The following is a 14,569-nucleotide window of genomic DNA, read 5'->3' on the forward strand; positions in this document are numbered from 1 at the left end:
AACAATGCTTTTAACTAGTTAAAACTTTGCTGACATTTATCAGACCATTGAAAGTTCACATCTTTTTGTAATAACCACGTCACCGGTGTAGCTATCAATTAGAGCTCTTTTAAAAACTTTTATAATAACCAGCTAATCCCAGAAAGCTTCTGACTTCGGATACGTTTCTCGATGGTTTCCAGTCAACAACCGCTGAAATTTTACTCAAATCAATTCTGATACCTTCAGTTGATACTATGTGCCCCAGAAAAGCAACTTCTTGGAGCCAAAACTCACATTTGCAGAATTTAGCAAATAGTTATTTATCTCGTAGAATTTGTAGAAAATTTCTTAGGTGCTTTGCATGTTCAGACTCATTCAGGAATATATCAGAATATCATCAATAAATACCACAACAAATTTGTCTAAATACAATCTGAAGATTTTGTTCATCAAATCCATAAATACTGCAGGTGTGTTAGTTAAACCAAACGGCATCACAAGGAATTCATAGTGTCCATACCTGGTTCTAAATGTAGTTTTTTTCACATCCGAATCTTTCACTAGTAGCTGATTCAATAAATACCACAACAAATCTGTCTAAATACAATCTGAAGATTTTGTTCATCAAATCCATAAATACTGCAGGTGTGTTAGTTAAACCAAACGGCATCACAAGGAATTCATAGTGTCCATACCTGGTTCTAAATGTAGTTTTCGGCACATCCGAATCTTTCACTAGTAGCCGATAATAACTAGAACGAAGGTCAATCTTTGATAACACTGTGGCACCTTTCAACTGGTCAAACAAATCATCAATGTGAGGTAGTGGATATTTGTTCTTGATTGTAACTTTGTTGAGCTAACAGCAGTCAATGCATAATCACATCGATCCGTCCTTTTTCTTAACAAACATAACCGGCGCACCCCAAGGTGAAAAACTAGGTCAAACAAAACCCCTATCATTCAACTCTTGCAACTGGGCTTTCAACTCTTTTAACTTTGTAGGAGCCATTCTGTAAGGTGCTATCGATATTGGTGTTGTTCCCGATACAAGTTCTATAGCAAATTCGACTTCTCTGACCAGCGGTAATCCAGATAACTCCCCTGGAAACACATTATAATATTCGCAAATCACTGGCACTGATTCAAGCTTCGATTCAGACACTTTAGTATCCAATACATAAGCAAGGTAAGCATTGAAACCTTTTCTCACATATTTCTATACTGACATAGCTGATATCACAATAGGCTTGACTTAACCCTAGGGGTATATCAGTAATTTTACTCCTAGGGGTAAATCTGTAAAGTGTCCACCTATAAAGGTATTTCAGTAATTTTATCAGTTTTAAAGGGTTTTCATGCATATTCCCACCTTTCACGTACTAACAGAAACACTTACCGAGGGTTCTTACCGAATTGGGCCCGTTGGCCCATTATCCCAATTTTGGCCCATAAAGCCCAAAAATATCGAAGACACAGAAATCATGCACTCTACAGTCTAAACATTATAGTTTACCAAAAACGTTAATCGATTTACCTCACGAGAATTCGCACACTCGTAAGTCCACAAAATATCGATTTTTCGGCATTTTGGCTTTTCGGCTTTTGCCGATCTAGACTATGAAAGGGTGTCAATTAGACACCTGTTTGGACGATATGCTGACGAGATCCACACACACGAACTGCCTACAATTGGATTACTAACATGTTAATCTAACTATCAAAAATGAACTATGTATTAACCCCCTTACCATAATCAGCCAAAAGCACCTTAGGCACTAGCGATCCTACCTTTGCCGAAATTAGCGACTAGGTTTAGATCCAGTCGTTCCACTTGTCCAGGCCTTCGATCAGTAGCCTCTAGACCACACTATTATCAAAATAACTTAGAGCTACAAGCCCAAATCGACAGCCTCCCTAACCTTTAGGGACTTCGGCTTTTTCTAACTTGAAAGAAATAAGACTAGATCTGAAGTAATGAGAACTTACCACTTATTCCTCTTTGATTTCTACGCAAATCTGATGTAGATCTATCCTCTAAACGATGGCAGAACCCGAATCCAGGAGATCTGAAGTTTCATCTATAAGCTCCTAAGTCTTATGGTATTTCGGCTTTTTAAGTGGTGAAGAAGATGACGATTCGAGGCTATAACCTTGGAATAATGCTGTCGACCGGTACCAAGGGTTTAGAGAAGATGAATGTTGATCAAGAGAAACAAAAATACTGAAGGATTTTGGCTTTGGAGAAATCGGCACAAGTAGTGAGTTTCGGGGTTCAACTTTTATGGCAATCGGCTATGGAGGTTTTGTGGAGGATGGGATCGACGGAGAAGGTGAGTAGGGTGATCAGAAGGTTTCGGCTAACAGAAGAAGCATAAGGGAAGAAAGAAAATGGGGAAAAAAAGAGGGAGAGAATTCGGCATCAAGAAGAGGAACTTGCGTTTTCGGCTTTTGTGAGAACTCAGAATGAATGAATGAAAACTTTCAGGTGGCTAACCCTAATCCTCCAAGACAGAAAAAGAAAGAAACCTAACCCTAATATCAACTAAAGCAATCGGCCCAACCTCCCTAAGGCCCTTGCCGAAATTCTCTTGAGTGATCATGTGCCCAGCACATGTCCAATATTAAAAAGTAACTACATGCCTACCTTGCGACTCGAACCTTGGACCTTCAGTTCCTTCCCATGCGCCATTTTTTTTAGGAATCTAGTGGCGCCACCTTGCCACTTTACCAAAGCCTTATTTGTGTCATGACTTACGAAGTTCTTCTTAAAGCCCACTTAACCCAGTCTCCTATTCGCTTAAAATCCAACCTTGATATTTTACCATGTTTAACCTAGGCTTGGGCCTTTTAAAGTCCTACTAACACATTTAAACACAATTCCAATATTCAGAACACCAAAATTCCAAAATTTACCAAAAATCACAGAAACCCGAAAAAAATCCAGAAAATTAGGGCGTTATAGGTATAACGGTCATTTCATCAATATGGACTCTAAAGGTACTTACCGACCCAAGGGTAGGTCCACAGTCATCTTGGGCGACCCATGCAACCTTAACAGTCAATCAGCGATAATGCATATGGGCCCACATGCTCGTATGGCCCATATAGCCCAGAAATGGCCTTAGCCGTATAGTTTACACAGCCTGGCCCACTAATTACCACACTTTTGTGCGATTTCCCCGTATGGCCCACAGGCCCATTGGGCCTACTCGGCCCAATTTTGCCCAAAATGGCCCAATATCGCTTTGGTCCATGAAAACACTCATGACCATCTCGTTGACCTTACGGCCATGCTTTACTGCACGGCCTGCCAAACGGGCGGCCACACGCCCGTGTGGTGTCGACAGCCCACTTTTCGGCTTTTCGGCTTTTGTTGTTACGTATCTAATGGTTGTGTTCACACATCTGATTGCAAAATCGCCTAACTGGCCCACGAGTACACCAATCTGTTTCCAGTAGAAGGTTCGATTAATAGGCAAAAATCGAATTAAAGCAACCCTAAACGAAACACTTTTCCATAATCTTACCTATCCCTTACTTTAATTGATCCACAAACCATTGCAAGCAACCCCTTTTTCCAATCCTTAGAGACTACCTGCAACTATACATCCCTTGTAAACTATTACCTCACTCAATCCATTATGCCAAGTGTAAAGAACTTACCAAACTCATAGACTAAAAGTGAGGGACAGCAGTATTCGGCCAACACCCCAAAGCACACCTTAATTCCAAGCCACGAGATGCAACAATGTCGTTCCCTAGAAGGAAACGTCAAAAAAGAGAGTTATTAAACAAGATTATTTTGGCCAAAACCATATAGGGAAGGAGAGAAATAAAGTGATGAAAAGGAAGAAAGAACCTTGCCCTGACCCCTAACCGATTGCTCAAGAACCCACTTAAAAAAGCCAAAACACGATAGGAGTTGAGAGAGATGCAGAGGGGTTAAGCTTCAAGAGGGAATAGTGTCGGCTCAGAACCAAAAGAAGAAAAGCTAACAGAGTTTCGGCAAGGGTTAAGGAGGTAGAAAAAGAATAGGAAGAAGAAAGCATTCGGCTAAAGACCAAAAGGGAAGGTGAAGGTTGATGACCGATTGGGAGGGAGAGAGTGAAGGTTTGGCAAGTGGTGAAGAAGATTAAGAGAAGAAAAAGAAAAAGGTCGATTACCCAAGCACAAACTTGAAGACAAAACCACAATAGGCTAGAATGAAGAGTGCCCAAGTGGTCACCAGTATAATCGGCTACCAAGAAAGACAATAACCGAAAGAGAAAAAAAACAAGCAGGAAAAGTAGACAGAGGAACAAAATGATGATTATCCAAATGGAAGGCACTAGATTACACTTTTGGCACTAAGAGTATGTCCGAATGACTAGGAGCACTAACTCGAACCGAATGGTTGAGGAGAGTCCTCATACAGTACTACACTCCCACACTTCCCAAATCCCTAATTTTCCTCCTCCAAAACCTCCCCATATCTCTCAACTGATAACTCCCCTATCCAATCCCACCAAACTCTCCTCAAATTTGGCTATTCATCCCCACTCAACCACTCCAACATCAGAGATTCGGTCAACCTCAACTTCTTATATTGCAAGAGCAGCAAAATAGAACACCTTGGCGCATAAGAAGACTCGAACTCAAGACCCTTAAACATCCTAACACACTAGTTACCACTAGACTAGCAGGCTTTTTATGCCATGCCAACCCCACATTAATTTAAAAGCCCACTAGCTACAGACAAGGATTTATTCAATTAGGAGCAAAATTTAGTTCAAGCTAAGGCTTGAACCCATGACTTCCCATACACTCCTAGGAAAAAAAACCACCAAGCCAGACATATTTTCACGCCACAGACACACAAAAATAATTTTAATAGGGATTTCGGGATTTGAGAAATTGGGGCATTACAATTTCATAAAACCATTTCACTTAAACATATTTTCTTACCATAACACTTACACACTTAACATATAATCATTTTGTAATTCATCTTTCATTTCAAACTTTTACATAAACATATCATCCCGGAATCATTTACTTTCACTAAACAATGTGAAAACTAAATAAATAGATTAATCATACCAATTAATCATTTGCGAAGCACTTATAGGATTAGTACTGAAAATGGTTCATCGTATGCTTCCTATACTATATTAATTCAATCCAAACTCATTCATATATGTGTATAAATATCTATTTTTAACCATATAATCATCAATATAATTATACTTACTTATGATCAAGTAGTTCATTGAAAATTTAACATTTACTAATATCTTGACCATAAATTAGCCATTAAGCACATAAATATTTTGTAAATTTCATTAACATTTAGCCCGATGAACTAGTAACTTGAGTCGGACACCTGGGTAACTACACCACACCAGAGGCATCATAAATGCATAATAGGAGCACCGAAGTGCAGACAGGGGCACAAATGTGCAAATAGGGGCACCGTAGTGCGAATAAGGACAGCTAAGGATACAGAGGCACCAAAGTGCAAATCCTATACAAGCGTGCATACTAACCCTATTGGCATGTCAATCATATCCTAGTGATTACAACATTCAACTGGGCATTTTATGTACTCCATATCCTTTAAACATATTTATCAATCAAAGGCGTTTCATCATTTCTGTACACATAATATGATATCAATATATATTCATATTGTCAATGTGCCATCATAAGGATTGTCACAATCCATTAATCACTTTCATATGAATTTAATTTCAATATTTAAAATACTATAACAACATATAAAATTTCACATGTATTTATACAATTTACCACCAACAATAACTATTTTCAAGAAACTTACAATTTACACATCAAACATTATGAACTTACCTTAATCCAAGTAACATTTAAATAGTCAATCTATAATCCATAATCACCAAATACATTAGCAATAGTTCACTTATCCATTAATTTGATTAATTCCTCTAATTGATTCATAATAATAATTTATCACATCTTTAACAACTAATTTAAACAATTAATTTACATTCATCCAAAATGAAAAATAATAATCTATCCATATACGAACTTACCACAACAAATACAGTTGTAACAACGAAGCCGACCATTAATCCAACCACAACTTTTCCTCGATTTTGATCCGTTTGGTTTGTTTTGTGATTTATGTAATAACGTTTCACTCAATTAAACCATTCAATAACTTAAAATGATTAATTTAACTTATAACTCTTATTATTGGTAAATTTACAAAATTACCCCTAATATTTTAGCTTTTATGCAATTTAGTCCTGAAACCCAAAAATTGCAAATTTATCAAAATTTAATAATTTCTCATGCTTATAGAATTTTCACTTATACAATTATAGCCCATAATTATTCCAAATTCACAAGAATTCGTATCAAATTTAATGTTTTATTAATTGAGTCATTTAACCAAAAACTGACTAAAATTCCTTTACAAAATAGTTATAAACAACAATCAATATTATAAATCTCTTATTTAACATCAAGAAAAACTAAAATTCATTAAAGGATAAATCCAAAATCTTTAACAGTTTCAAAAACAAAGGTATGGGTTAGCTAGACCTAGTTACAACGACTCAAAAATATAAAACTTAGATAAAAGCTCAATCGAATCTTCTTAAGCTCTAACCATGGAGATTTCGGTTGAAAAGCATGAAAAATGGAAAAGATGACTTTGGCTTTCTTTGTTTTTACTTATTTATGATTTTAACTAATTTACAAAAATGCCATTGATTAACATTTTTTAATTTAAAACATACATATATACCGTCACTAAATTAGAAATGGATTAATTTTCATATAAATCCTTACCATAATGGTTTTCCATCCCTTTGACTCAATTAAACTAATATTAATTGAATTTTACACTTTTTACAATTTAGCCCTTTTACTTAATTAACTATCTAAATGTCAAAATTACCTAACCAAATTTTAATACACTTATATAATCACTCCGTAAATATTTAATAAAAATATTTATGGGCTTTGTTTATAGAAATGAGATCTCAAATCTCATTTACTAAAACCACTTGACTTTAGAGACAAACCACTTATTTTTACCATTTGTTCAATAAGTTAAAATTTATCGATTAAAATTCTATATATTACCATATTTGACTCATAAATATTTAATAATAATATTTACGGACTCATTCGTCGGATTTGTAGTCCCAAAATCATTATTTCTGGTACTACTAAAAAATGGGTTATTACAACATTATTGATTGAAATTATGTTATGATTGATTGATTATATTGGCATTATAGCATGGTGGATCCATTGGATATAGTTGGCATGCCATAGGATTTGTGAGTACTCACCATATTGATATGTTATCTGTGAGCAATGAGGCTCTAGGTGGAGTGATTTGGAGTAGATAAGGGAGTGTTGAGCTTGTATCTCCACTCAAAGAGACTGATTTGAGGTGATATAAGGGAGAGTGTGTCCTCGGCCCACTCAATCCGGGACTGATTCTGATTCTGATTAGGAGTAAGGAGATCCCTTTATTCGATGTATGGTCACCCGATTAAGCCATGATTGTATATGCCAATATAAATGTATGAATTGTTATATGCTAAATTGATGATTATATACCATGATTAATTATGATTTTTGATACATGATTGAGCATATGACATTGAACTATTATGGATTGATATTGTGATTGAAATTTATATTTGATTGGTTTCAATTTAAGCATGATTTGGGTGCAAATTTACTCATCATTTTATTAATATTTACTGAGCTTTTTAAGCTCACAGCCTTACACTCGTACAGTTAACTGACGGTGTAACACCCCTTACCCGTTACCGTCGCCGGAACAGGATATAAGGTATTACCAGAACATAACACATACCATTAAACATAATCGAGATGTAAATATGTCATCCAATTTGATAGTGCATCGTATAACATATGTCTTGAACAATATTAGCCCACTTTAATGGCTTGTACAAAGTATCTGGTCGACTACTGAAACTAATATTTTAACCTAGACAAATATGACACGTAACAAAATAATTAAGCCTACTATACATGCCATAATTCAAAACGTTTAGTTCAAATACCCTAAAGTATGATAGTGCGGATAGATCTTCACGATCCTTAACTCCCTGAGCAAGCGAAGAACACTATAAGACAAAAGAGAGAAACAAAGTAAGCTTATAGCTTAGTAAGTAAGTATGTAAATACTAATTAAAGAATCTAACATGTTTACACAACAATTCAAGTTTATCTACTTTAACTTCACTATTCATTCCACTTTGATTTAGCTGTCTCTACTGCATCATATTCACTAAATAAATCATAACTCGGGTTACAAAACTCGAAATTCAAATCCGTAAAATTTCCTGAATCTAGACTCATAAAGATTTTTGCTAATTTTTTCTATAATTTTTGGTTCAGCCGATTAGTACAGTTTATTAGTTAAAGTTTCCCCTGTTACACAGCTCGACTGATCTGACCTCTGTTCACTACGAATTGAATATCTCTCAGTACACAATTCAAACAACCCTGAGGTCTGTTTCATTTAAAACTAGTCTCAATAAGGAATTTAGGAATGTAAACTATATTTCTTAATTTTCCTTGTACAATTTTTAATTATTTTTCAAAGTTGGAACAGGGGATCACGTATTCATCCTGAGCAAGTCACATACAATTGTAAATATCTCAAAATATAGAATTCCTTTGCTTGCTCTGTTTCTTTTATATGAAAGTAGACTCATTAAACTTTAATTTCACATCTCATTCAACCTCTAATTATATTCCTCCTATTTTTGGTGATTTTTCAAAATCACGTCACTGCTACCATCTAAAACAGTTTTAATGCTAATTTCACTCTTTCACACATTCTTTATGCTAACCTCATTTTATCTTATATATGTATATACCACAAATCATTTTCACCACATTTCATTCACCATAAGTGTAGGTCCAAACCACAATATCACCACAAAACCATCCCGTTGAACAATTCGGATCAATCCTCGATATTTAATGGTTTCAAAGACACAGCTCCACCATCATACTTCGTTTAGTTCGGCTCTCTTGTACACATGGTGAACACTTAGTACCACTCATGCGACCCAACCGATTTGTCTCGTAGCTCTCTTGTCTACATGGTGTCCTTCACTTGGAATCACGCATGCGACCTAGCTACATTTATCTTTCACGTAGCTCTCTTGTCTACATGGTGTCCTTCACTTGGAATCACGCATGCGACCTAGCTACATTTATCTTTCACGTAGCTCTCTTGTCTACATGGGATACATCTCGTATCACACATGTGACCTAGCTACTACAGGGTGTCTCGTAGCTTTCTTGTACACATGATGTGCACTCGGCATCATACATGTGACCTAGCTACGCCCTCTATTTCATTCGATCTCTCAGAATGTTCAACCAGGATCTCTCTATATTTATTTCCATTCTTCCAATAGTCGATTTATATTTTAACATCAGCTAGTATATTTATATAATAGGCTGAAATATAAGAATGTACATGAAATTATTGTAATATTTACATACAAACTTACCTTGGTGCAAAATGTGGAAATTTTGCAATTTAGTCCAAAACTTTTTCCTTCCCCATTCGAGATCAATTCGCGTCTTTCTTGATCTATAATAACACATTTAGCTCATTTAATACTCATACTATTTATTTCAATCCAAAATCACATCATGGAAAAATTACATTTTGCCCCTAACTTTTCAAAATTACAATTTTGCCCCTAGGCTCGGAATTTAATTTCAGCCCTTATTCTTATATTTTATGATATGCTGAACATTTTCTCTTCTACAAAACATCAAATTCTCACTCTATCATATAGTTATGAACAATAGGTATTTTTCTGGATTATCTGCTTTTACTCGTTTTCACTTAAAACCGAGTAGCACAAGTTATTTAACATAATTTAAAACCTCATATTCTATCATAAAACATCAAAATACACAAATTTCACCTATGGGTATTTTTCCAAATGTGAACCCTAGGTTAAATTATTACTAGCATAAGCTTAATCGAGCTTCCGGATTCCAAAAGCGTAAAGAACATTAAAAGCGGGGCTTGGAATCACTTACTATGGAGCTTGAAAGTTGAAGAAACCCTAGCTATGGAGAGAGGAGAATTCAGCAGCAACTAAGGAGGATGATGACCAATTTTGTGTTATTTTTCCCATTTTATTTCATTTAATATCCAAATGACCAAAATGCCCTCCTTACTAAACTTTCAAAAATTCCTTCCATGTCCTAATTTTGTCCATGAACTTAAAATTGGTAAAATTGCTATTTAAGACCTCCTAATTAATATTCCAAAACAATTTCATACTAAAACTTCGGGATGCAAATTTTGCAACTTATTCGATTTAGTCCCTACTTTCAATTTAAGCACTTTAGGCATAGAATTTCATCACGAAATTTTCACACAATCATGCAATCATATCATAAACCCCAAAATAATTATAAAACAATTATTTCTATCTCGGATTTGTGGTCACGAAACCACTATTCCGATTAGGCCCTAATTCGGGTTGTCACAATTCTCCCCCCTTTTGAGATTTTCGTCCCGAAAATCTTACCCAGTAAAGAGGTTTGGGTCTTGTTTCCTCATAGCTTCCTCGGGTTCCCACGTAGCCTCTTCTATCCCATGTCGTGTCACAATACTTTCACTAAAGCTATACTTTTATTTCTTAACTGTTTAACCTCTCGAGCCAAAATCTTTATTGGTTCCTCCTCATAGGTCATATCCGATCGAATCTCAATTTCATTGGAGAAATCACATGTGAAGGATCGAACGATAACGTCATAAAATTGATACATGAAACACGTTATGAATTCTTTCTAACTCTGCCGGTAAGGCCAACCGATATGCCACTTGTCCAATTCTCTCAAGAATCTCATGACGCCCAATAAAACGCGGACTCAACTTGCCTTTCCGACTAAATCTCGAATCTTTTCCATGGTGACACCTTCAAGAACACTTTATCACCCACGAAATTCAATCTCTTTTCTTTTTAAATCGCATATGACTTTTGTCGATCTGAAGCGACTTTTAAGCAATCCCGAATTACTTTTATTTTCTCTTGGTTTCTTTAACTAGATCAACTCCATGAATCATTTCTCACTAAGCTCGGTCCAATATAAAGGAGTCCGACACTTACGACCATACAAGGCCTCAGACGGTGCCATTTGTATACTTGATTGATAAGCTGTTATTGTAGGCAAACTCAATCAAAGATAGATATTTCTCCCAACTACCTCCAAATTCTAAAACACAACATCTAAGCATATCTTGAGTACCGGATTACTCTTTCGTTTGACCATCTGTTTGTGGATGAAATGCGGTACTAAAGTTCAATTTTGTACCCAAAGCTTCTTGTAACTTTTTCCAAAATCTCGAGGTAAATCTTGGATCTCTATCGATATTATAGACATAGGTACTCGTGCAACTTCACAATTTCAGCAACATATAATTCGGCTAATTTATCAAGTGAGTAATCGATCGTCTTTGGTATAAAGTGGGCTGACTTTGTTAATCTATCAACCACTACCCAAACAAAGCATCTTTCTTTTAGGAGTTAAAGGCAAACCGGTTACAAAATCCATGGTAATCTTGTCCCATTTCCACTCGGGCACCATTCTTGGTTGAAGTAATCACGAAGGCACTTGATGTTCAAACTTTTACTTGTTGATGATCAAACACTTGGTTACAAATTGAAATGTCCTTTTCATACCGCCACCAATGACTTCTTTAAATCATTATACATTTTTGTGCTACCAGGATGAACCGATAAACAGCCATTGTCGCCTCATGTAATATTTTTCGAATCAATTTATCGTTTTCGGCACACATATCCTGTCTCGAAACATCAAACAATCATCCGGTCCAACTCGAAAATCGAGTCGTAACTGATTCGCATTGAGTTCTCTTGATCCGCAACTCACTATCATTCTTTTGAGCATCACAAATTAATCGGAGAAATAACGGTTTAGCTCTCATTTCGCTAAGATTGACCCATCATCGACAATGCTAACCCCGTGTTCATGGCTCTCAAAGTAAAAAGAAATTTTTCGCTCAAGGCGCCAAGAACTACATTTGCTTTTCCGGATGATAATCAATCACTAGATCATAATCCTTTAATAATTCAAGCCATCTTCATTGTCGCAGATTCAGATCCTTTTGATTCATCAAGTACTTCAAACTTTTGTGATCGGTAAAAATTCGGCATTTTCACCGTACAAATAATGTCGCCAAATCTTCAAGGCAAAAACAACAATGCCGGTTCCAAATCATGTGTAGGATAGTTCTTCTCATGCGGTTTTAACTGTCTCAAGCATAAGCTACCACTTTACCCTCTTGCATCAACACACATCCAAGGCACATCAATAATGCATCACTATAAATTACGAACTCCTTTCCGACTGGCTGTACTAAAATTGGTGCTTCAGTCAATCGTGCTTTCAATTTTTCAAAACTTTGTTGACATTTATCAGTCCATTCAAACTTAACATTCTTTTGCAACAACTTAGTCATAGGAGAGGCAATCATCGAAAATCCTTCAACAAAACGTCTATAATACCCGGCTAAGCCTAAAAAGCTTCTAACCTCGGATACATTCTTGGGCGGTTTCCAATCAACGATCGCAGAAATCTTGCTTGGATCCACCCGAATACCATCACTTGAGACTATATGCCCCAAAAATCCGACTTCACGAAGCCAGAACTCACTTTTACTAAACTTGGCAAACAGTTTCTTTTCTCTCAAGATTTGCAATATAGTTCTCAAGTGTTCGGCATGTTCAGACTCATCTTGAGAATAAATTAAAATGTCATCTATAAACACTACTACAAACTTATCCAAATATGGCCGGAAGATCCGATTCATTAAGTCCATAAATATATTTGGAGCATTTGTTGTCGAAAGGCATCACAAGAAACTCATAATGTCCATACCTTGTCCTAAAGGCGGTTTTCACATCTCGACTCCTTAACTCTCAATTTGGTAGTAACCGGACCTCAAATCAATCTTTGAAAACACTGTGGCCCCTTTAACCGATCGAATAAATCATCAATCCTCGACAACGGTACTTGTTCTTTATAGTCACCTTATTAAGTCGCGGTAATCAATGCAAAGTCTCATTGAACCATCCTTCTTCTTCTGAATAATACAGAGCACCCGGGAGAGAAACTCGGTCTCACAAATCCCTTGTCCATTAACTCCTGCAATCGAGCCTTCAATTCTTTTAATTGATGGAGCCATTCTATATGGAGCAATCGAGATCAAAGGTCTGCTGCAACAAATCAATGGCAAAATCTATCTCTCGTTCGGAGGCAACCTGGGCAATTCCTCGGAAATACATCCGAAACTCACAGACTATCGATGCGATTCAAATTTCATTGAGGCAACTCAATATTCATTACATAAGCGGATAAGCTTCACACCCTTTTCTCATGTATTTACGTGCGGACATGTGCGAAATCACCATAGGCAATTTATTTGATTCATCTGTTTCAACCCACGAATTTCTCCATTTTCACATTTCAACTCTAGTGTCTTTTGTTTACAATCTACCTTAGCATCATACAATGTTAACCGGTCCATTCCCAAGATAACGTCAAACTCACCAAATGGTAACAACATCAAGTTGGCGGAAAAGCAGTGACCTTGAATCATTAATGGGCAATTCTTGCAAACCTTGTCAACTAGCACATATTGGCCTAAGGGTTCGACACTTTAATCGTAAACTCGATAAATTCAACAGCAACTTTTTATTGGATACTAAATTCATGCAAATATAGGAATGAGTGGACCCGGATCAATCAATGCAATAACAATAGTATCATAGAGAAAATGTACCGATAATAACATCGGAGATGATGCATCTTCTCGAACACGTATAGCATAAGCTCTAGCAGTGCTCTAGCTTACGATCTTGCCGTTAAATCTTTCATCACGCTTTTACTACTAGTCCCACCTCCAAGTATTTCTCGGTGGTCTACCTCTACTAGCGGTGGTATTACATCTAGCGCTCTGAAATCTTTCTTCTTTAACTTTCTCCGGACAATCTCTAATAAAATGCTCGCAAGAACACTTTGAAACAAGCTCGCTCGGTCCCCCAACACTCACCATAATGTTGCTCGCCACATTGTCGACACTCGGGCTTTCTAGGTCGCACATTACCCACACTTGCCACAGTAGCTTGAGCTTTAGACCCGAATATGCTCTACCACGATCTCTATGTGAATCCCCAATTGAAAGCTGTCATTCGAGGGTTTGTCTCTTTGGACCTCTTTGGTTGAGATTGAAATGGCTTGCTTATCTGTCTTTTTCGACATCTCGGGCCTCAATAGCGACTTTTCTTCTTTCTTTGTTCAATTCTTGACTTTAAGAGCTCGATCAACCAATACTACAAATTCTTTCAACTCCAAAATTCCTACAAGCACTTTAATGTCCTCATTCAGCCCATCTTCAAATCTTCTACACATAATGGCCTCGGTGGACACACATTCTCAGGCATACTTGCTGAGTCTTACAAATTCGCGTTCATACTGCTACTGACATTTTCCCTATTTCAATTCAAGGAAC

The sequence above is a fragment of the Gossypium arboreum genome, chromosome 2 (genome assembly GCF_025698485.1).
Source record: "Gossypium arboreum isolate Shixiya-1 chromosome 2, ASM2569848v2, whole genome shotgun sequence".
Taxonomy (NCBI): Eukaryota; Viridiplantae; Streptophyta; class Magnoliopsida; order Malvales; family Malvaceae; genus Gossypium; species Gossypium arboreum.